This window comes from Passer domesticus, chromosome 8, assembly GCF_036417665.1.
Source record: "Passer domesticus isolate bPasDom1 chromosome 8, bPasDom1.hap1, whole genome shotgun sequence".
Taxonomy (NCBI): Eukaryota; Metazoa; Chordata; class Aves; order Passeriformes; family Passeridae; genus Passer; species Passer domesticus.
In genome coordinates, this window is record NC_087481.1 from 23,729,284 (window position 1) to 23,751,739 (window position 22,456).

At 43.6% G+C, this 22,456-nt stretch overlaps 1 protein-coding gene and 1 long non-coding RNA gene across 9 annotated transcripts in view; both read right to left on the reverse strand.

Moving 5' to 3' along the window:
• Nucleotides 1-22,456, reverse strand: part of CTNNA3 (catenin alpha 3) — a 427,418-nt gene that overhangs the window by 28,180 nt on the left and 376,782 nt on the right. The gene's annotated exons all lie outside the window — the stretch shown is intronic.
• On the reverse strand, nt 1,270-21,769 carry LOC135306144 (uncharacterized). The gene is made up of 3 exons (XR_010366988.1): nt 21,559-21,769; nt 19,992-20,089; nt 1,270-1,378 (listed from the first exon to the last, which is right to left on the reverse strand). It is a non-coding gene; the product is annotated as an uncharacterized LOC135306144 (long non-coding RNA).

The following is a 22,456-nucleotide window of genomic DNA, read 5'->3' on the forward strand; positions in this document are numbered from 1 at the left end:
CTACAAATAATAATTACCTTTTATAGACACTATTGTGGTTAGTTAACTCAGTTGTCCCCACATTCCAAGGTAGCATTTGTACCTCCTGCAGTTCTTCCCCAAACACACTGTGTGTTTCTTCTTTCTTCTGCCTCCCACTGCTGCTCTGCAAAGTGCTTTAGTACTGGCATGGTAGGAAATCTGGATTCCAGTCTCCCATGCTGATCTCTATTCTATGAGCTCTTCTGAAGTTTGTTTTTTGTTTTATTAACCCAGCGATTGCGTGCAGTCCTGAGAACAGGAACAAGGAAGCAGGATTCACGCCTCACTCATTACAAATGCTCTAAACTTACTGAGTCAGTTGTTTTCTCCTGCAGATCACTTTGCCTGCCCCTCCCAGCTAAACACACAGAGTTTTAGGTGAAATCTGTGAAGGGCTTGGTGTTCAAGGAGGAAAAATTACACTTTTTAGAATCATGGCTATAAACAAAAATCCCTTTTATTACACGTGGTTGCATATCTCTATCAGTTACATCTACACAAACAGGAGGCAGCAGAGCTCCTCAGGAAATCCACGTGGGGAAAAATTGGAGATTGTACAGGTGGATCCCAGAGCTGACCTCTGCCAGTTTGTTACAGCTGTAGACACAAGAGCAAGAAAGATTTTCATATAATGCATTTTCTGTCTCTGTCTGGGTGTACAGGTTTGGAAATTACAAGAGAAGAACTCTTAATGCTGGTAAAACAAAGTAACTGAATTAAGGCCAAACCCCCACTCAATATTTACAGGTGAAATGGCTGAAGCAGGTCTATTCCTTAACAAAATGTAGTACAAAATGAAAGTGTAGTCAGATGAGAAAAGGGCACAGTGAAAAAATATTCAAAGGCACAAAGTAAACAACCATAAACTCATTGTAATAAATAGTATTTTGTAGGTAGAAATACCTTTTGTGAGTGAAGGAACTTAAGATTTACAAAAATATCTGGTTTCTACGGACCCAAGAATGGGACAGTGGAGTTCCAGACAATGTGAACACAGCATATATATGAATCTGTCTATTCAGTAAGTGAAAATGGGTTTAATACAGGAGTTTCTCTTCCTTGCTGCCTTCCTGCACTGGTAATACTGAGTCTGCATCTTCCTCCAAGAGGAGTAAGAGAGAGGAGGTCCAAAAGCACTGGCTTTGTACAGCAAGAGCAGGGAGATACTTTCCTTTATAAAATATTCAGGTTGGGTTTGTGTGTATTTTGTGAAGTAAAGAAGTTTTTAAAGGCTGTTCTGGGTTGGTACCTTTTTGACTGTGCAGAAGCCAGCCCCTGACCTGGTGCCCTTCCAAACCTCTTGGCAGCATTGCCAGCAGAGCAGATGCCCCAGTTGTCTGTCAGTTCCAAATGGTGTCTGCTGAGGGCAAATAAATCCTATCAATTTGAAATCAAACAAACAAAAAGCAGGCAGAATTTAACAGATATGAGTAACAGCCCAGATGATTTTTCAAGCATAAATATTGTCCGACTAATGCAAAAGAAGCATTTAATGGCTTCTGGAAAGATTAGAAGCTGTAAATACCATGTATCTTCAGGCAGGGTCTGAAACCTTCTCCTGTTGCATTTTCACGATCTGCCTAGACCATACACAGAAAACTATGAAGTCATTGCTAAGGAGATGCCAAACTTGGAAGAGCACGCTGCAAGAGGGACTGATTATCAAAGAGCCACTGCCACAGCAGAGGGCAGAAGAGAAGCAGCCTGGTTTCTCTGGGGTCTGCCTTGGTGTTGGAGCTGCTCAGTTCTTTATTCATGGCTTGAGTGAAGGGAATAAAGAGAATGCTTAATGAACTTACATTTGATACTGATGTCAAAGAAGAAGGAAATAGGCTAGGAGGCCAGATTTGGAATTAAGAATTACCTGAGATAAGCTGGAAGAAAAAGTAGATGAAATAAAAAAAGATACCCTCAGCAAGAAAATCAAACACAGAAATACACATCGAGAGTCAGTCCCTACACAACAGGACAGTAAGAAGCACTGAGTTTCAGCGGATCACAAATCCATCAGGAATCAGCACTAGCATGAAGAAGAGCTAATGGGAAATTACAATACAGAGGAGAAATAAACACTTCTTGTCTTTTTTATAGTAACAAGGTCTCTGTAGGAGAATTCCTGGAAAGATGTAAGGCTTTGTTTAGGAAAGAGAAGACTGAGTGCCAACAGAATGGATGAGGTTCGGGTTTGCTCCTATGTTTCAGCTTATTCCAGGCACTAGGGCTCCTCCTGGCCAGCGGCTGTCACTGGTGCTGGGCACAGGGAGGTTGTGGCACTCAGACAGAACAAGGTCTGGCAGCAGTGACATCCTGCCCACCTCCAGGTCCTGTCCCACAGGAACCTGTCCTGTCCAAGGGGCCACCCTGTTCCTGGGAGCTGTACTTCCAGACTCCCCCTTTCTCCAAGGCAGAATGATAATGCAACTCTGGCTAAAGAAATAGTGAAAATGAAGACCAGTGCAAAAACCCATGGGATTAGGTAAAGGCTTTACACCTCCGAGGCAATTAAATGGGAATTGAAAATTACTGTCATTTACAGCAATTTTTTTAGATCAATACAACTTTCTATCAGTCCTATGATTCTTTCTTTTTCTGCTCTGCTATCTAGGTACTCAGTGTTGATCTCACACTGGTAGTTTTCTTATCGGGGTCATCCTTCCTTCTCCAAGCCCCATCCTTTCACCAGCTCTACAAAATAAAGCCAAGCTATTATTTAGAAAGCTGTGCTCTACAAGGGACTCAATAATTTGTTTTTGTTTATCTTACTTGCTGTATTGTGCAATCCAAGACCAAAATACAGCTACCAAAATTCTCTCAGTGTTTCATACAATACAGAAGCAGATTTTTTTTTAAAGACCGTCAGTGATTATCAATTTCAATTCTGATGGCCATGTCCAAAATTCCCTGAATCTCAATAAAACCAAGATCACTTGTGGTCTCTGAGGAAAACCTGAGTGCTGTGGTAATTTCACAAAGCACCTGGAAGACCCTGTGGTACATCTGTAGCTCATCTCCAGTGCCACACCCATGTAGCAGGGATTTGTGGGCCACCAAGCAGCAGAGCCCTGCCTCCCAATCCCCCCCACTGCTTCCAAGGACGTGGTCCTGCTCTCCGTCTGTACAGCCCTCAGGTCCATCCTCACTAGTTCTGCTCCTGACCTCCCCATGCTTTTTCCAGAGCTGGCCATCTCTCACCTGTAACAGACAGCAGGACTGCACCATGACAAACACAATGCCCTTCGTCCGTAGCACTGCTTGGACAATATTTATATATTTGAGAATATATAAACACAGACGGAACCTTTTCCTAACGATACATAAGTTTTCTTCCTCTCTGCTTGGATAAATGAAGTCACAATCCAGATATTTAAACATGACAAGGACAAACAGAAGTATTTCTACACTCCCATACTATTTTGTCAGCTGAATAAACTTTATTAGAGCAATCCAGGCACTGTGAACTTGGCTGCATGGTCAAAGGTGAGCACTGCACAACGACTGTCACTAGAAGTATTTCTGGTCCCCAGTTTTAAAAAGCATAAAACTAGAAAGGAATTCTTGCTTCAGAATACAGTCCCATATAGCAGAGCACTGCTGATCCTATCACTTGTGGAACTGAGAGATCCTGATATAATTCAGAGGGAAAAATGCTGACACTACTTGAATAGCTGCTGATAATAATGTTACCTATCAGGGATGCTTCACAATTTGGAAATGCCTCTTAAAATAATTTGGAAGAGAACACAAAGCAGCAGTTAGATGGGAACAGAGGAAGGTATGTCAGGAGAGAAGCTGTAGCCTGGGAGGCAGAAAAGCAGCTGAAAATCTGACTGTAAGTTGTTAAATAACAATTCTGACAAAACTCATCACAGCAACAACAGAACAGTGGGAAGCAAAGCATCAAAGGGGTATGTTGGTACAGGTCTGACTCTGATGCACTGAATATTCATGTGTGCAGCAACCAAACACAGCAGTGTCTGGATGTTTACATACACTATTTATAGAAATGAAAATCAAAGAATTGTGCCATCTTCCCACACTTACACTTGTGCACACACACAGACAACCTTTCCCTCCACTTCTAGATCCCAAAGTCCATGTCTTCTCTAAGACATTTGCAGTTCTCTTGCAACCACGATGAAATGTGTAATTTCTATCCAGTTGAGACCAGCTGCAGGAGGCACATATATTAAATAAACAAACAGAACATCATACAATGAAATACTTTTATCTATATATAAAAAATAACATTATCAAATTCTCATTGTGATCTACAGATTAAAAGCACTTTTCAAACCTTATTTCTGTTGCTAAACTATTTAATCAGTGGATTTTACACTGAACTACTAAAAAAAAAAAAAGGAATGCCAAAAGCCTGTAGTGATTAAAAAAGTGGAAAGAGAGGAAGCTGCTGTCCTGCAGCTGGTCTCAGCTGGGTGTAAACTGGACTTTGATGATGTATCTTACCAAAGACTGCAAGAGAATTCCAAACATCCAGGGGTGTCCATCTGTGTGCACAAGTCAAAGTATGGCATGTCTTGCATTTTCAGCTCTGTAAGCACATATAAACATAGAAATACTTCTACGTTTGGTACTAGTTTGTTAAAAAGAGATTAAATTATAATAAAAGCAGTGGTTTGTACAAGACAGTGCACCTGCATAAACCTGATTATGCCTTTTGTAGGTAGATGGCATTCATGAATCTCAAGTTTAGTTCCAGAGAACATTATGTACAGCTGTAGAAACTGGTTTCCCAGTTTGCAATTTCCCAGACACTGTATTTCCTATGCCACCAGGAATGTCTCCCCAGATTTCCAGCATCTGTTTCTCACAGCCACACACCAACACCACTAACTACTGCAAAGTGAGGGAGCACCCCAACATCTCAAGTGTTCGGCCACCTCAACCAGGCATTAACTGTGTATGCATCTCACTTCTTTTTACTCTCATTATCCCTCAGATGCTTCTCCATCTCCTTCTGCTTCCAGATCCAGCTTTTCAAAGAACACTTTCATTTCCAGTCGCTAAGGGCAGCAGACCTTACCAGTCACGGACTTTCATCGGGCTGCCTATCATTTTAATCACTATGTTACATACCCAAGTTACTGTTTCAGTGACTGCAGGAGAAGTCTCTGCTATTTGCCTCATCAATCTGCATTCTCCCATTTTTTTCTGTCATGAACATGAATTACCTGGAGATTTTAACCTCTCCAATACAGGAAACCACCAAGAGCCTCAGAGACTGTGTTTCAGGAGTTTCTGAACTCTGAGCAGCAGCAACCGGCTCCTGAACAAGTAGCACTAAACTTGTAAGCACCCATTAGGCTTTGAATGCAGGGCTGCCCTGCACTCTGGGCTGGGCTGGGAGGGGACAGTGCAAAGGACACATCGAGGCTCGTCCTTGCCCAGCCGGCCAGGACTGCCCCTGGCACCCCTGGGCACTGCCAGCCTGGCTGCAGGGGCACTCCCAGCTGTCTCCTGCAAAGCTGGCACAGCAGGCACAGAGGTGTTTGGCTGTGTGCAGGAGGTCTCCAGTTGACCAACTGCAGCTGCACACATCTGCATCCTCCCAAAGCACCCAGGTGAACTACAGCCCAGCCAGCTCCAAGGAATCTGCAGAGAGTCCCCCCTGCTTCTCACTCCTGTGGGCCACATGCCGAATTTTCAACAGGAGTTATAACGTGCTCTAGAGAAAGCAAGTCTTAAGGGTCTGGAAGGAGAAATGAGACAAAGTAGGGGTGTGAGTGGTACAGGGCAAAAATAGAGCAATGCCTCTAAAAGAAGTCAATAATGTCTTCTAAAATCCTCTGGCTATGCTGTAATCTTTAAGAAATGAAACATTCTCCTTGCTTTTAAGAGTGTATCTTTTTAGTTCTCCAATAACGAGAAACAAATAGATTGCCCTGAATATCACTCTTAATGTCTTTTCTTTAAAAGAATCCAACCACATCTACACTCAGACTACTTCCTTATCCTTTCAGAGCATGCCCTGCAGCAAGGCCTGCTCAGCAACTTAAACTCTGAATCCCGAAAGGTAGAGCTTATGGCGTTATGACTGCTGTAGTATCTTTTTTTAAAAGTATTTATTCCTCAATTATGTTATTAAAAAAATTATATTAACAGAAGACATTACCTTTTGGAATTTCCGATCAGAGCACAGACACTCATGAAGTGAGTGGCAAAACTGAGTTACAGGAGCCTGGCCCAGGGCCATGCTCTTGGGGGAAATCACCTCTCCAAACCAGTCTCAGGCCTCTCCAGTGCCCGTGCCCCCCCAGCAGCATTTTCAGGTGGATGTGAGACCTCCCAGGACAACCCTGTGTCCCTCAGCTGGCCTGTGGTCCCCCACAGCCTGTGCCTAACCCCTGCACTGCTGCTCAGGAACCAAACTGACAGATCCCCTGGCTACGGAGGGGCAGCGGGGCTGTCCTCGGCCAGCAGCTTTGTCCCTGCACTTACGGCCACTGTCCCAAGGCCATCCCTTGCCTCATGGATGCAAAGGCCACAAGGGACAACACGTGCAATCAAATGAATGGAGCAACACATTCTCTAAAACATCAGATTCGCCCTGAGAACAAAGCAGGGATGGAGCACGTGGTACGACCTGACCTCGTTTAATGGCATGGACAAATGAGCAGAGAGCACTTTCCCCAACCTCAAGCAGGTAAGAACATTTCTGGGTATAGAAAATGAACTGACACAAAATATATCCACACAATTTAAAAACACAAGCTGCTTGAAGACCATTAGGTACTCTGGCAGATGCATAAGCATCTGAATTCAGAAAGTCCGAGCTAGCGGCTGAAGGTGGCAACTACCCTCTGGACAAGGAGTTGTGAAGAATCCTAATTACATCATCGCAAACCCAGATGAAAACACAACGGGGCACTTTACTTACCCATGATAAAAAATGGATGGTTGCAAAAGAAAACACAGACATTGAAGAACTGACTTCTAAAGGATTTTTAGATTTTTCAACAACTAACAAAGACAGTAAACTGATTATCCAAAAATAAATATTGAAAAACCCAAACTCAGAGTTCAGAGAGCTCTTTTTCATGAACTCCAGGAAGACAGAAAGACTGCCATGAACAAGAGTCACAGCAGGAGAGCTCTGATTCAGTAATGCAGGGTCAGCTGTTGGACACACCCAAAAAGCTATAACTGTGCATTTTTATGTGCTCTATGACCAAGCTGTCTTTTTGCAGTTTACACTTTTGATCTGTTTTCTCCCCGAATCCAACTGACCACAATCCCACTGATCATCTGACAGGAGAAACTGCAAATGAAAGCAGATTAATTATTTTCAGTTTGCTCTCAGATGCCACATCATTAACCACCACCTGTTTTGCAGCAAGAGAATAACACACCTTGTGGGGCAACTCTCTACATGGAGCCCATCCTGAAAGCAAAGACCTTGTATCTAGATTTCAGTACCAGCCAAGCAAACTGGAAACACTGGGAAACCTGACACAGGCACAGTGCTGGGGGGGTGAACACAGCTGCTGAGAGAGCTTTTAACACAACTAAGCTAAGAGCTGGATCGATAACGCGGTTTTAACTCTGAACCCTTCTTATCTCAATTTTTTTCATTCCCCTTGGCTATCTCTTCAACCACAGTAATTAAAAAATCTCACAAAGCCATCCAAAAAGTTGTGCTGTTTGGATTACTTGGGGGGAAGGGGGGTATTTTTGAGGCTCAAAGCTCCACACTGGTCATGTCTCCAGGCATTTAATTTCTAATCACGAAAGCCCAAACCATTCTACCTTCCAATCAAGGTGATTGAATTGCCAGACTGCAGTCACTGGGGACACCTCTGTAAGAACGACAACAGAAAGTATCTTCCCAAGTGAAGCAGAGCTCTGAGAGGCTCCTCTACCCACAGGTCCTCAGAAGCAGTCATTTTAGGGAAAAAGAAACTTGTATTCCTAGATGGGGCAGAAAATGGGAGAAGTGGCAGAAGTGCTGAATAGCAGTAGTGGCACAGGCTAGAAGGGAGGCCAGGCTACGGCCACATCTGTCTTGGGCATCTGAAGTGGTGCCAGGGAGCCTCTGCAAGTGCTGCCTTCCCTTCTCCAGGGCAGCCCTTGCTGTTTGCAGTACTCTGGCCTGCAGGGCTGGTCACAGCCGTGGAACAATCCCAGGGACTCTTCCCCAAGCCTGGAAGCTCTGGAACAGCCCATGCTCCTGGCTGCCATTGCCAGCTCCCTGAGCAGTGCACGCAACACTGGCTTGCCCACAAGCTGTTCACCAACAGCTTCTCAATGCTACTTGAAGAACAAGACCTCCCAGTGGTATAATTATAATTTAAGTACCCAGAATGTCACAACAAAGGAATCAGTCTTTGAAAAACCCCCGGAAAAATACAAGTTAATACTAATGTCTGATTAAAAAACACACCTGGGCTACTAGTAAACTGCTAACATTTTTGCTTAAAAATATGTATTTGGCTAAAGAGATATTACATTACTGCAAAACTGTCTTTCAGAGTGCCCATCTTGTGTTTTGCAAAGAAAAAAACCACAATTATAAAAGATTTTGTAACTACGATAAATGCTTTTTAGATTGGATGAAATTTAGGATGGGAATGGAAGAATTTTTTGGAGTTAGGGATGTTTCTGGTAGTTAAACTACGTATCTTATACTACTATGATACCTGCATTTATCAAGTTTTGAAGTTTCATCTCCAGAAAACAATGGCAATTTTTGCCAGACTGGAACACTTCCCAAGGGGAGTCATTAAGCTGAGCCCTCTGCACACCATTCATTTTAAACTTAGCAGCAATTGGAATTAAGGGGCCTACTGAACCTAGAGAGGAATCAAACCAGGACCACCAGAACCAAAATGCTCCCCAAACCTGTAATGATAGGCTCAAAGCTAGTAGTGGAAGATAGTAAAACTCACCTTTCAAAATTAGTTCATTCCACTAGCAAAGGAGTATTTTAGAATTTCTCAGAAAACTGTCCTCACCCCATTTGCTCTTTTTTTTTAAAAACACACTTTCAGTGTTGCAAACTGAAACTAATGGCGTGATCTATAATATAATTAAAACATTTTGTAGTAAAAAAAGAACAAAGTACTCATAAAAAATGTACATTTTATGTTATATATGCACCTAGCACATCTGCTATGCTACTGGGACAGATGTTTATTAATATGGATATCGGATCATATTCCTAGACTGCTAATGGCTCAGTAATCTATCTTCCAAATACCACACAAGTTTCTGAATATATGCAGAACCAATTATCAAAATATTTTGAAAAAAAATCTGCTTTACTGCTATGGCCTGTGAAAAGCACCATTAACTTGCAGTTTGGTTTCAACAACAGGGTACAATAGTTACAACATGTTGTGTTTATAATAAGTATGTTGTATGAAAGACTTAGAGACACTCCCTCTAATATGGCAACTTAAACAAAACTTCAAACTCTCAGGATTAGAAAATCTCCATTCTTCTTGTCACAGTACTACAGACCATGCCCTTACCTGAATGACTGGCTTGTAGTGAGAGAGTTTAGTTAGACAATTAGACAATTCAGTTAATTATGGAAATGTTTGGCTTCAGCTGAGCATCACTGTTTTAAGACTTCTCAAATAATGATGGCGTATTAAATTAAAGATCCTAATATCCTTTTCTAATATGCCAGCACTTAACTACTGATGCCCCACCCTCACTCTTCTCATTTCTAAGCCCTCATGAAGGTACGGATAAAGTTCCCTTCAATGCAAGTTCACTAAAGAGGAAAAAGTACCTGGCTGTAAAATACAAAGAGGAAACTACTTTCAGAATAAAAAGATCTGCTTTGCATAATGACAAAGAACAGTCTTACACTGAAATGCATTTTCTTTGTACTTCATCAATTTGATATGTGCCTTGCTCTCACTTTGGGAAAAACAGTAAGTAAACAAATTCTCATTGATATGGTTGGCTCGGAATTACCAACAGCCCTGCAGGACCAAAGGAAAAGTGCTATGAAGTTCCATCCTCCCACATCTCCCCCATTTTTCATGGTGGGCTCTGCTTACATAAACAGTGTTACGTGGAGACTGTGTGAATGAAATTTGTATTGTCAGCCCCCAAGCACTCAAATATCATGAGTCAGGCACCAAAATACCACAGAACTGGAATAAACATCAGGAGAATTGAAATAATATATTTGCAGTTCTTTGTATTTCCTTTCTCTTTTCCAAGCCTTCAGGGGCCCCATTTTCAGGATTTGCTCAGCAACCATGAAACTTAATTAAAAAATGCTGGGGGTAGGTGAGTTTCTCCTACAATAACATATCTCCAGTGCCAAGACAAGAAATAATACACATACAAAGATTTTTAACAATGTTCTGCGTTAGAAACACTGACGTATTATATGAGTCCAAAAAAAGAGCAGTTAAAACATGCAAGGTCTTAATTTCTGTCTGCTCATTAAATGGCAGTGAGGAAGCTCTCTTGCAGCCACACAGTGGTGAGAGCTAAGTGGCAATATGGCAGGAGAATGTTGGCACTGGCTAGAATCTATCACTGATGCCAAAAAAATAGCCACCCTAAAACAAAAAAACCCAGAGCAAAGGCCTCAGAAAAATTCATATGGGTGCTGTTCGGTAGAATAAGCCTTTGGCAAGCAGTCCTGTCCCTTACAGTGCTGTTCAAAGCTTACATCACTTTGCTTTCCTCTCCACCATTTTAAGAATAAGGAGTTTGCTACGGTCTGGCAATAGAGAGCATCCATCATTCCTGCTGCAGAATATGGGGGTGAGGAAGGGATTTCCTTCCCCACAGTGATGCAAGAACTCACCTGCTGAAAGGCCTGGTTGAGAGACTGCCCACTGCAGCCAGAATTTGGGGCTTACAGAGATCATTCCTTACTGTTTTGGTGCAACCTCAGCAAGACAGCAAGACAGGCCCTTCCTGATTACACTAATTAGGTACTTCAAGGTCCTCTTAACAACAAAGAAGGCAGGAGACTTTTCTGAAGGGACATAGTTTCTGCAGAAGATTGTATTAACACAACTGACACAATTCAGCCAGGCAAGTTAATTGGCATCAGCATCTGTGTCACTGTCACTTTGCTGTGTCAAGACAAAGCATTTGAAAATATGTTTGCCGCAGGCTCTCCAGTGAATAAAACTTTTTTACTTGTATTATGGTATTACTTATGTATTATGGTAAAATTTCCTAGGATAGAAAGGGGGAAGGGAGCATTTAAGTTGAATAAAACATGCCCAAAAAATTAATGAACAAAAACAACACTTCATCTGATTTTTCCATCAGTATTAAACCACACTTTTTTTCAGGCCTAAAATTATAGCAGCAGCTTGTTTCCTCAAGCCTATAGGATTTCAAGTTGAAGAGAACTTCTGTAATAAGTTACAGTCTTGGCAAGGAAGGCAGTACAACAACTGCTTGTTCACTGAAATCCAGACAAAATCTTGAGGGTTTCTGCTGCTGAGACAGCAAAGATGTGAAAAATGGCCCTGAGTAACTTAGCGAGGACTTCCCTCTACAACATCCCCATCATCATTCCTCCTCCCACCCTCCTTCTGTTTGGTTTGCCTACTGTCAGAAGCTGGGGGAGACCTCATCTGAGTGCCTCTCCTTTGGGAATGCGGGATATGCATTCCCAAGTCACCAATGAGCTGTTGCTCCAACACCAGCCACAAACCACCAGAAAGCTTTGCCATCCTGGGTCCTTTGGCCTGCTCCATTGTGGACAACAACTGCTTTTGCAGAGAATCTGATGGACAAGTCTAGAAGTGCCCTTTGAGAAAACAAATTAAAAAAAAATCCCACAGCTAGTTTAAAAAGAGAAGTAATTAATTGACTCTTACTAATCCAGACTGAACTGCTGGTTCCAAAATTGAAGTTATGGCTTGTGCAGAGGAAAGCTGCAACCCTGTGTCAGAAACAGAACATTCTTGACATGGGTAGGCTGCAACAATTAATCTGGACAGGACCTGTACTACAGACCTGCCCATGCATAGCCCTGAATACTTGGAAATGCAAACAACGTGTTTCAGGCATCCATGCAACATTAAAGGCAATACTGACTGGATGCTTGCAATGCCCCTTCCAGCAGCAGTAACTCCCTTGGCAGCAGCTCCTTCCTGCCATATCCTGTGTTTCCCACACCATGCCAAACCCTTGGTGTAACAGCACTGAGCTCTCGCAGTTCCTGCTAACAGATGTCCAGCATCTGGTGTCTGCAGCTCCTGCCTTCCTGTGCAAGCACTGAGAACCCTTTAAGGAAATCACTTCTAGAATATTCATGCTATCCTCATCTGCTACCTCTGACTGGCCCACTTGAACAGCAGTATCAACAGAGCAGGCAGCAGTAATGAAGACATTCCAGAGAGAGAAACAGAATCATGCATATTCCAGTACAGAAACCTTGAAGCACTAAATTAACTGGGATCTATGATCTGTTTATAACTACTTAGCAAAAAAAGTTACTTAAGAGCAGAGCATTACCATATGTCTAGCAATTACCACAGGCCCATACATACCAAAGAGACTTCTCAGCCATTACCCACTGAATATGCTGCTCTGCATAGATGATTTAGCCAACAGGAAAAAAAGATGTTTAAACCAATGAACAAAATTGAAAATAAACCACTGCTTGATGCTAAAAGTAAGTCAAAGCTGTTAGTGTAAACGGCCAAGTCTTCTCTTAATTTTACACCTTAATTTTACACCTAGCTTCCACAGTTTGCGTTCAGCTCTAGGGAGATTCAGACTCCTGCAAGAACAGAAACAGAACAAGGGACTGGTCATCCAGGTGGGAGAGGGAAGCTGACTGGAATGTTGAAAAGCAGGAACTAGGTTTCTGTTTCCTCCTTCTCTGACAGTGCACAGATCAGAAGCACACTTTCTCCACAAGAGCATTCATTCCTGGGGCAGGCCTAGAGGAAGAAGTATGTTCACAACACCTCTGCCCTACTCCTTTACAGGTCTGGTTTTATTTCATTTGTTTTTCTTATTGGTAAATCGAGGACCTCTGGCCTTTCCATCAGCCTAAAGAACCTCAATGACAGTGTCAGCTACTTCTTTTAAGGCAGCAATAGAGGTGCCTGTGTAGGGATGATCTCAGTGGAAGAACTATGACTACAGCAGAGATCTTTAAACTAGCTTCTCAATAGGTTTACCATGAGATGAAGTGACCCCAGTGAACTCTCAAGTTCCTTCCACTAGCTCTCACCCACCCCAGACACGCTGATCAGTGTCACTCCTTCCCTCAGCCAGCACAGAGCACCCCCAAGCAATGGGGTTATGTGATCCATACTTCCTAGCAGTAAGAATAGCTGTCGGATGATCTTAACAGTGCAGGACTGAGACCGGTTTGAGAAAAAACTGCAAAAGAACACCTTATGTTTGCAATCTGCATGCAGATCCCTCCACACTTCCGCCTTTAGCCATCTTCTTACCAGTTCAGGGGTTGGGCTAGGGGCTCACTGTGGGCATCCTCTTTCTGCCCTCCAGTCCTGTGCCCCAGCCTGGCAACAAGGCAGGAGGACGGAGAGGCAGAACTATTTGCTAACCTTTATGAGCAGCAGCACACCAGCTCAGCCTGAGGTGCACTGAGAGATGCTGAATGACACTGCCAGTGCCCCCTTAAGGAGAAAGACAGAGTTTTGATTCCCAAAAGCAGCAAAACAGCAGCTGCCAAAGGTACTGAATTGAAAAACGTGTATTAAAAATGCTATATAGTTTTGGAAGAAGTGTAAAAACCACTGGCAGGCTATGCAAACCGTGAAAGGTCCTGCTTTAATTAAAAAAGTTTGGAACAGACTCCAGTCATAATTTCAGCAGAAAACAGCAGTTCAGCACTGTTCCTGTTGTTCACTTGCTCCCAAGGTGAACATTTGTGCATAGTTTTTCTCAGAAGTATGCATACTCCAGGAAGAAAACTAAACTAAAATATTACTAAATAAAATGAATTATATAGAAAATACAGTAAGAGTGTTTGCAACCCTGCAGCTTCTGGGAACAGTTTTATTCAATGGCAACTCCATTCTAGCCCGACTTTTGGCCATAAAGAAACCAAAGGTTCTTTCCTGTGGAAATTGTTTCCTGTGGGTTGATCACTCAGAGAGAAGCAAGTCAGACATTTGGTAGGGTGAAGAGAGGGATGAGAACTAATACAGGAGAGGGTATTTTGGAAAAACAAAAGCCATACCTCTCTGAAATAACTATCCCTCCCTCTATCTGCACAGAAAAGGGTGACAACAGCAAGTGCTGCAGTTCTCAGTCTAGGGAGGAGGAGAAAGCAATAATAAAATAATGATTTCAGAATGACTGAAGTAATATACTTCAGTAGAGAAAATTCTAACTATACTTCTCCCAGCCTAGAATGTACTGCTGGCATCCCAAACAACCAAAGCCAGACACACAATGTGAGGAGCCTGTAGCTGATTTGGGTCCTGCTGGGTACCATTTCCACCTGGTTTTCAGGGTATGCTGTGCTGTCACTTCACCTACACAATGACAGCAGACACATCCAAAACACAAAGAGAAAAAACCTGTTTTTTTTCCAATGCTTATGAACTTACTGTATATGTGAATGTAGAAGAAAATAGTTTGTTTTAAAATCTCTTTGTTTTGGAAAACATTACTTATGGCCTCAATTTTTTCCCATTTTATATTCTGATAGAGAAACATCGATATACACAGTTGGTAGTATTTCTAAGGGAAAAGTAGCAGGGGGAAGATGGCAGGGAAGTCCCTGTACCACATTCCCTTCTCTGGACTGCCCACTTGCCTCCCCACCAAGATCAGAGTGGCAGTCAAGACAGCAGCACCCCTTCACTGCAGTCATCCCACCCCAGCAGCCACAAGCAATCCCCTGAGGTATCACCAGCTCTGCAAAGCCTATTCAGCCTCAAAAGCAACCCCCACTGATCTGCCTCCTTTCTATTTCACTATCTGCAAGTACTTCTCATTTTTATGTACCCCCTTTAGGTGCTATCTGAATTATCAAGCTCACAAACTCTGCAGTGACAACTCCAGACTTCTGCTTCACCAGCCAGGTCAACAGTGCAGTAACTGCCATACATCCATTCTTAGATAAGAAATTGTCAAGAGAAACGTGGGTGTACATCATATTCTGAACATGACTGATCTCTTGTAAGCAAAACTTCCATTTGAATCAGCATTAAATTCACAGGGAAAAAAAGTAGCTAATATTTTATGTCAAATTTCTAGTCGTAATTAATTCACTGCTGTGCCTACCCTTCCAATGAAGGGGTTGATAACTGCAAAAGTTTCTACTCTCGTTTCTTGGAAGCCCTCCAAAGGTTTAAGCTTCTAGCTTCTGCTAATTAATTCAGGAGGAACCTGAACATATGGTGTTATAGCCAAAAATATATAGCATATACAAAATATAGCAAATAAATCCCATAAAAATAGGCCTATATTTTAAAGGGTAAAATGCTGGGAGAGATGTTTTGCCTTTTTAATGACTGCTTCTTTATTTTCCTAGGAGACATTGCTGGGTGCTCTCACCCAACAACAGCTTGAGCAAAACAAACATAAAAACTAGACTTGCGCAAGACACTGAAGATCAAAGGCAGGTTCCACGCCGTGCCTTTGGAGAATGCTGCAAAACTGTCATTGTTAGGAGTTTTCTGCACACTGTCCTGAGGACAGAATTCCAGCTCATGGCCGGCCACCGCTCCGTACCGCGTACCCCGGGGCTGCCGGCCTGCAGCCGTGCTGTGCCCGGGCTGACCGGTGACCGCCGTGCTGCAGCCCGGGCTCAGCCTCACAGCCTGCCTCACGGCTGCAGCTGCCCCAGCCTTGCCCTCCGGCTGGTGCTGGCCCTGCCTTGCCCTCCGGCTGGTGCTGGCCCAGCCTTGCCACGTTCGGGACGTGCCACAGCCCGGCTCTGTGCCCCTCAAGGGACCGTGGAGCTGCTCCCCGTTCCTCCTGGCTGGGACTGACAGCGGCTCCCCGCAGCCTGGACTGCTCCTGCACCCGGTGCGGAGCTCAGGGCACGCCGTGCCTGCACCGGGACCACCCCGGCCCCCTCCCTCAGCGAGCAGCCGGCTGCGCCCTCACAGCCCCCGCACCTCGCTCCTGCCGCCCCAGGACAAGGAGCAAGGCGCTGAGCGACGGCAGCGGAGCAGCCCCGGTCAGTGTGGCTGCCGTGCAGAACCCGAGCTCAAGGTTCCTGCTGGCCCTGCTGGGGCGCTGAGCCAGCTCTGCCCACCCTGCGAAGGGCTGAGCGCCGCCGAGCTGCTGCAGGGCACGGCCGGCTCCGGCCGGGCCCGGTGCCGCTCGCACAGGCACCGCTCGGACCTGCTGCTGCACACAGCGGGGATGTCCCGCCACAACCCTCCCGGCTGCCCGGGACATCTGCCCTGGAAGCTAATTACTGCTCTTTACACTCCTGCTGCCTCTTTACACTCCTGCTGACAGGAGCTGGTACTTGAGAGTTCTGAAATCCCCTTGTCCTCTGACTATAGCAGACCCTAAAGATGAAAGGCAGAAGATGGCTCTTCCTGGCACAAGACTTACAGCTTGTCACTAAAATAGGAAATAGGGCTGCATTTGCTGTAATTTGTAGTTATTTGCTTCTGGTCCTGGACAGACTTCTGCCAGAGGCTACATAGATCTGTTTGTCCGCTTTATTTGTGATTTTGCTATACTTGAGTATGTTTCCATTTTATTAATTTGTTGACTATACATATGAGGCATGGACAATAGGTCCTCACGATCCTCTCTGCCCAACGAACAAAAATCTCAATCTCTTCACTTTTTTTTCCCCTCAACTTTTATGCTAAGGGTTGTAGTACTAGATATTCTGAAATAACTGTTACTTACACTAAATGTAATATTGCTAAGATCACTGAAATCTTACACAGAACTACAGAAAAAATAAAAAAACAAGCACCAGCTGTTCCCTCTTATTATTTTGAGGATCCCGTGTCTCTTCAAGTAAATACCAGTCACGTGTGGACATGTGGACAGGGGGGCTGTGTCAGTACTGCTTTGCCCTGTGCTTGTCCACACATGAGGTATGACACACATCAGCACAAACTAAGGACTGCTACACAAACAGCACAACTAAGCCTTACTGTTTAAAATGGAGCACATTTTCTTGGACTTCAATTTATAAAATTCTTTTAGGATGTGGAGCATGTAATTGCTCTAATCAGAGGAATTAATCTTCACAGCTTCCATGATGACTACAAGGCATCCTACAGCAAGCAAGAAATTAATCAGAAGTAGCTTCACACAGTCCAGCAGTAAGTCAACTAAACATCACACAAGTAAATCACCACCAGAATTTTTCAGCTGAAGAGTTTTACACAAGACTTTTAACCATATGACTGGGAGAATTCTCTTTGTGAGAATGTGTCTGGATTTCTACCTGTATGCATGAAATTTAGAAGTCATTTCCCATTCTAGCTGCAAATGACTGTTTGTTTAAAATCAATTAAAACATCATCTTAAATTAACTTTCATGTCCATATGAAAAAGGTGTCATTAATAAAAAAGGTTCCATTTCTGAGCCCTGCTACTTTGTATCACAATCTGGTTTTCCTGTAGGAAAATAAGAATTTTTTAAAATGGTTTGCAAGCATTGGCAATAAAAAAAGTTGAAACTTAGAAAGGTCAAATGTCAAGCTAAAATATTTTTTGTCACCATTCAAAAGTCTTACTGTAACTGTTAAGCTCAATAAAAAGACAGTATTATGTTCATTTTCATTTCTGTTCCAAGGAAATGGAAGTTGCACAAATAAAGCACCTTTTTAAAAAACAGTTTTTAAATGAAAGAACAAACTGTGAATGCCTCACCCTTCCAAGGAGAGAGGCAACAGATAAACTGTGAAATACTTACACATGCTTATGGTATAGAAAGATATCCATGATGTAATGATCTCACTGGAAGAAGAAAGAAATAATAACAGAACATCTGTCTGTCCTGACGTTTGCTAAAGAGCTTTTATTTTCCCAGAAATTCCAAGAACTATTTCAGGGACTTAGAAGCCTCTCCTGCCTGTACCAGAGCACTCTGAATGTCATGTGCTGCCTGCAGTCAGCAGCAGCACTTAGAGGTGAGAGAAGATGTGAGTTTTGGCTCTGACAGCAAAGGCAGAGAACAGAAGTGCCTAAAAGGGTTGTGGTTAAGGAACAGCAGGTGACACAAAAAAAGAACAGAAGACTGCAAACCCAAAGCTGATGCAAGCCTGTATCTGTAACTATTCTCTTCCTACTGTTGAGGCTGACAGGCAGCTCCAGTTTATCCTTTCCCTTTAGTATTTCTACTCCAGTTATGAATAATAGCAAAACCTGTTCCCTGACTGCAGCTGTATATGAGTCAACTGTACTTTGCCACAGAAACGCTGCAGAGGAAAGGAAGAAATGTTGTGCTGATTATTTTGGCCATTAGCAGCTCACTTTATTGATTTACAAGTATTTACCATGCTTTGTTAACCTGCAAAGAGCAGCCATGTGAAGGCTGTGCCTCTGCTCCAGCACCCTCTGCAGCTGCACGCTGCCACCATGGGAACCTGTGGCACTGAGGGAATTCCAACTGCTTAATCCCTAGCAGAAGGATCTAAATCAGACTGCATTCATGGGCTACTGTGTTTGCTTAATAATACTAATATTGATGGTAATTGTGTCTACTATAGGAAAAATTAATCCACTTAGCTTGCAGACTAATTGGATATATATATAAATACTTGGAGTAACACTGTCACAGAGCCAAACTGTTAAATTATTTTAATTTCTTTAAATGTTTCTTTTTTGCTTCTAAGACTTCAATCCACCAGGTGATTTTCCCTTTGGAATAAGGGTTGTATAAAATAAGTAACACATTTGGAATTTGTAATTTTTTTTTTAGAAATGTAACTATTGAAGGATGAATATTTAGTACTAACTATTAGAACTATATTGACTAGCAACTGTCAAATCAGATTAAATACTTGCTGATGTACATATTTAAGAATCAGCTGAAAGTATTTCTACTATAAAAGTGGCAGAAGCATCCACAAAAGTATCATATGAAATATCACATTCTATGCAAGTATCATTAATAAAGACACAATAGTAGTGTAAAGGAAATTCAGACTCAGGCACAAGCTTTTGGGATGGACAGGAGGACACATATACTGGATTTCTGCCTTCAAAATTCAGATTTATTTTTATAAATATTAGAAGCTCTGCGACATTCCGGCAGAAGGAGCAGTATCAGCTGATTGTGCTACATGGTTTAGCTTGACACCCCTCAAGGATCCATCAGAAAGCTGAGAGCCCATGTTTATTTGAGAGCAACACCTGCCCGAGGCCATTGCACACAGCCCTGGCAGGACAGTCAGGATCCTTGAGCACTGCAAACCCTTTCACTGGTCTGGCATCACTGCAGTTAATGCAATTCTGCTGCTCGTTTTAACAGCAGAATGTTCCTGCTTAGCCTGCCCTGCTGGAACAAGAGATCCTGCTAGCTCTGCTCAACAAGGCATGGATGATAAAACACATGCAAGCATGCACACACAGCTGAACTGCTCTCGCTCAGGAAACAAATTTACCTTACAGAACATCTTTACATAAGTAACACAAGCAGAAGCTGCTCTTAACACAGAACCCAAAGGAGAGGTTCACCTTCTTTGCCCAAAGCCACTATCTCCAAAATAACTGTCCTTTCTGATAACTCAGCTGGAAAGCACCTCTGTTAGCAAAACTTTTACAACCTTCAATCTTTAAGTGATTTTTGATGAAATAATTTAAAGCAGAAGTTGTTTGTTCTCATCTAAGGCTTATGATGCAAACACTGAGCAGCTATAGACTCTCAAAGGCATCCCAGACTGCTTAATGAAACAGTGCTGAGCAGTGAATGCCCTGAGATGAGCAGGGAGGGGAGAGAAAGGGGCAATTCCTACATGTATCTCAAGCTGAACTGTGACTGCAATGACAGTTCAGTAATAAAGATAGTTACCTAGTAACTTGGTTAGTAATAAAGACACCATTACCTTTTGTGGCACTGACAAACCGGTTGGTGACAGGAACAAGACTGAGCAGGAGAGCTGGGATATGGGATTTCCACGTGGGTGAGAGGAGCTGGATGGACCTGATACAAATCTGAGAGTTAGGAGGGCCAGAAAAAGGCAAGGAAGGCAGCAGATTTCAGGATGCAACAAAAAAGCTCCACAGAATTTCAAAAGCATCTGGCTGCTGGATGGGAAATAGGAGGATCTCAGGTAACTCTGAAGTAGGAAGGGGCACCAGGAAAAGTGAATCAAATAGCAAGATATGGTAAGGACTTTTATGGATGAATTCGACTAGGAATAGAACCCTTTTCTATCCTCTTTCTTTGTCATCTGTGTGTCTCATGGTCTCTTTGAGTCCCGTAACTACAGAACTGCCATCTCTATTTGCTTTCCCAAGCAGACTAGAAGCTGTCATGGTTTGACCCTGGCACAATGCCATGGCCCCCATGAAGGGTATATTTCCAAAATAGTTGCTGTGAGATGTGACCCGGGAACAGAACAAAGCAGGCTCCCATTCGGGGATGGAGGGAAAAACACAACACTTTATTTATTACAACTCTAGAAAGGAATACATACTAAACTAAGAATGAAAACCTTCCAGATACTTCCTCCTCCCCCTCCCTTTTCTCCACAGATTCACTACCCCTCAAATTATCAACCCTCAAATCCATCAGGGAGAGAGAGGAGTCCTCCCTTGCCTCATAGGCCCCCCCCGGAAGCACAATTAAAACCTCCTGTGCTTCCGTGTCACCCATGGCCCCACCCAGAGAACATCAGCCCTCGTGACTTCTCCCCCCCCCATGTCCAGTGCTCTCACCACTGGACACGGGCCAGGACTGCCTTTAGGGCTCCCCGTTTAAAGATGTTCTACCCACTTCCAGAAGCAGCAGTCTCTCAACTTCGGGACACCAGTCCCCCCCACATTCCACCCCCTGGGGCCGAGGGGCCTCATGAACAGAGATCTTCCTCTCCGTGGAGACAGAGGGCATCTCACACCCCCTTCAGCCGTCTCTGTTCACGCCGCTGCTTCACTCTTGACTCCTAGGTGTTGCCTCCCCCTAAATACAGTCTCTGGGTCACAGGGAAAAAACACGGGTCTGTCCATGGCCATACAAGAAAGAGTCCAGCCCAAAGCCACTCCATCATCTCTTCCACTCAGGATTCTTCTCTCCTCTTCCAGCTTTCCTCATGCTTGCCCATTTCATCTCCCATCTCTCTCTCACCTCATCCTGATTCAGGAGGATTCAGTATTTGTAAGGTTTCTATTAGTCTACAAAGGGGTTAAAATCCTCACTTCTGCCTGTCCAGGACTCCCACAGCTGCCAGGCACCTTCTCTCGCCGCATCCCCCACTTCTGGCCAGCTGAGTTGCCAGCACAATCTCTGTCCCTCTCCCCGGGGGGGCTGCCCAGACATCTCAAGTCTCATCAACCCCTGCATGTTCTCATCCACCTCTGCACCTTTTGGGGCTCCCGGCCTCCTCCCTGTCATGGCCTCCCCCTCCCCCACCCAGACGCAGCTGGGCAGGGGAGAGGTCAGACTCTACTCACCAACGCTGGATTCCCAAAGAGGAAGTTCTCTGGGAATCTCCTGCTTTTAACCCCCGTGTGTTCTCAGAGGCGTATCCAGATCCTCAGTGGCTACATTACATGCCAATTTTGAATTTGGCCACTGATTGGCCCGACTTAGACCTTTCCAAAAACACATTTCCGGGCCAAACCACGACAGAAGCCCAGATGAATTAAGGTTGTGAATTAAGACTCTGGCTCTTACCAGGTGATATTACCTGTAAAAAGGCAGCTGCACTTGGTTGTAACCAGGAGTACTACAGAGAGAAAAGTTTAGGCAAGCTGCAATCCTTGAAGTACTAGAGAATTACATTTAGTCTTACTACAAGGATGAAGGGGGACAGCTTTTGCAGGATGACTTTGCTAGATCTATTTTTTTCTAGTCTAGTTAATTTGTTTTGCTATTTTCACTATATTTCTTATATTAACTCCAATACTGATGCCATTTTAGAAACAAATGTCAAGTAGCAAGAACAAATATGAGATATTTTCTGAACAGTTTGCTGAGAGCTGCACTCTTTTGTTTACAGAAAGTGTTCACATGGCCCCATTTGGAATCTAACAATCTACAGAATGGGTAAGAGGTAAAAGCCCAGCAATTCTCATTTACTCTTTATACCACAGAAAAATGAGAGGGATTGTCCCAGAGCCTTCAAAAGGCACTGTGAATCCTGAAAGCATGGGCTGCATGTTGTCAGGACAGGCTGTGGAACAGCCCAGCCACTGTGGTGCATCTACAGAATCACCTCCAACACAGCAGCCAGCTCTGCCTGCTGTCCCAATCTTACCTGAGCCCTAATTTAAAATTTTGCATCACCAGAGTGCAGTGAAAATCCTTCACAGACATCCTGCAGTTCTCTGTTTGAAGGAACTTTCCCCC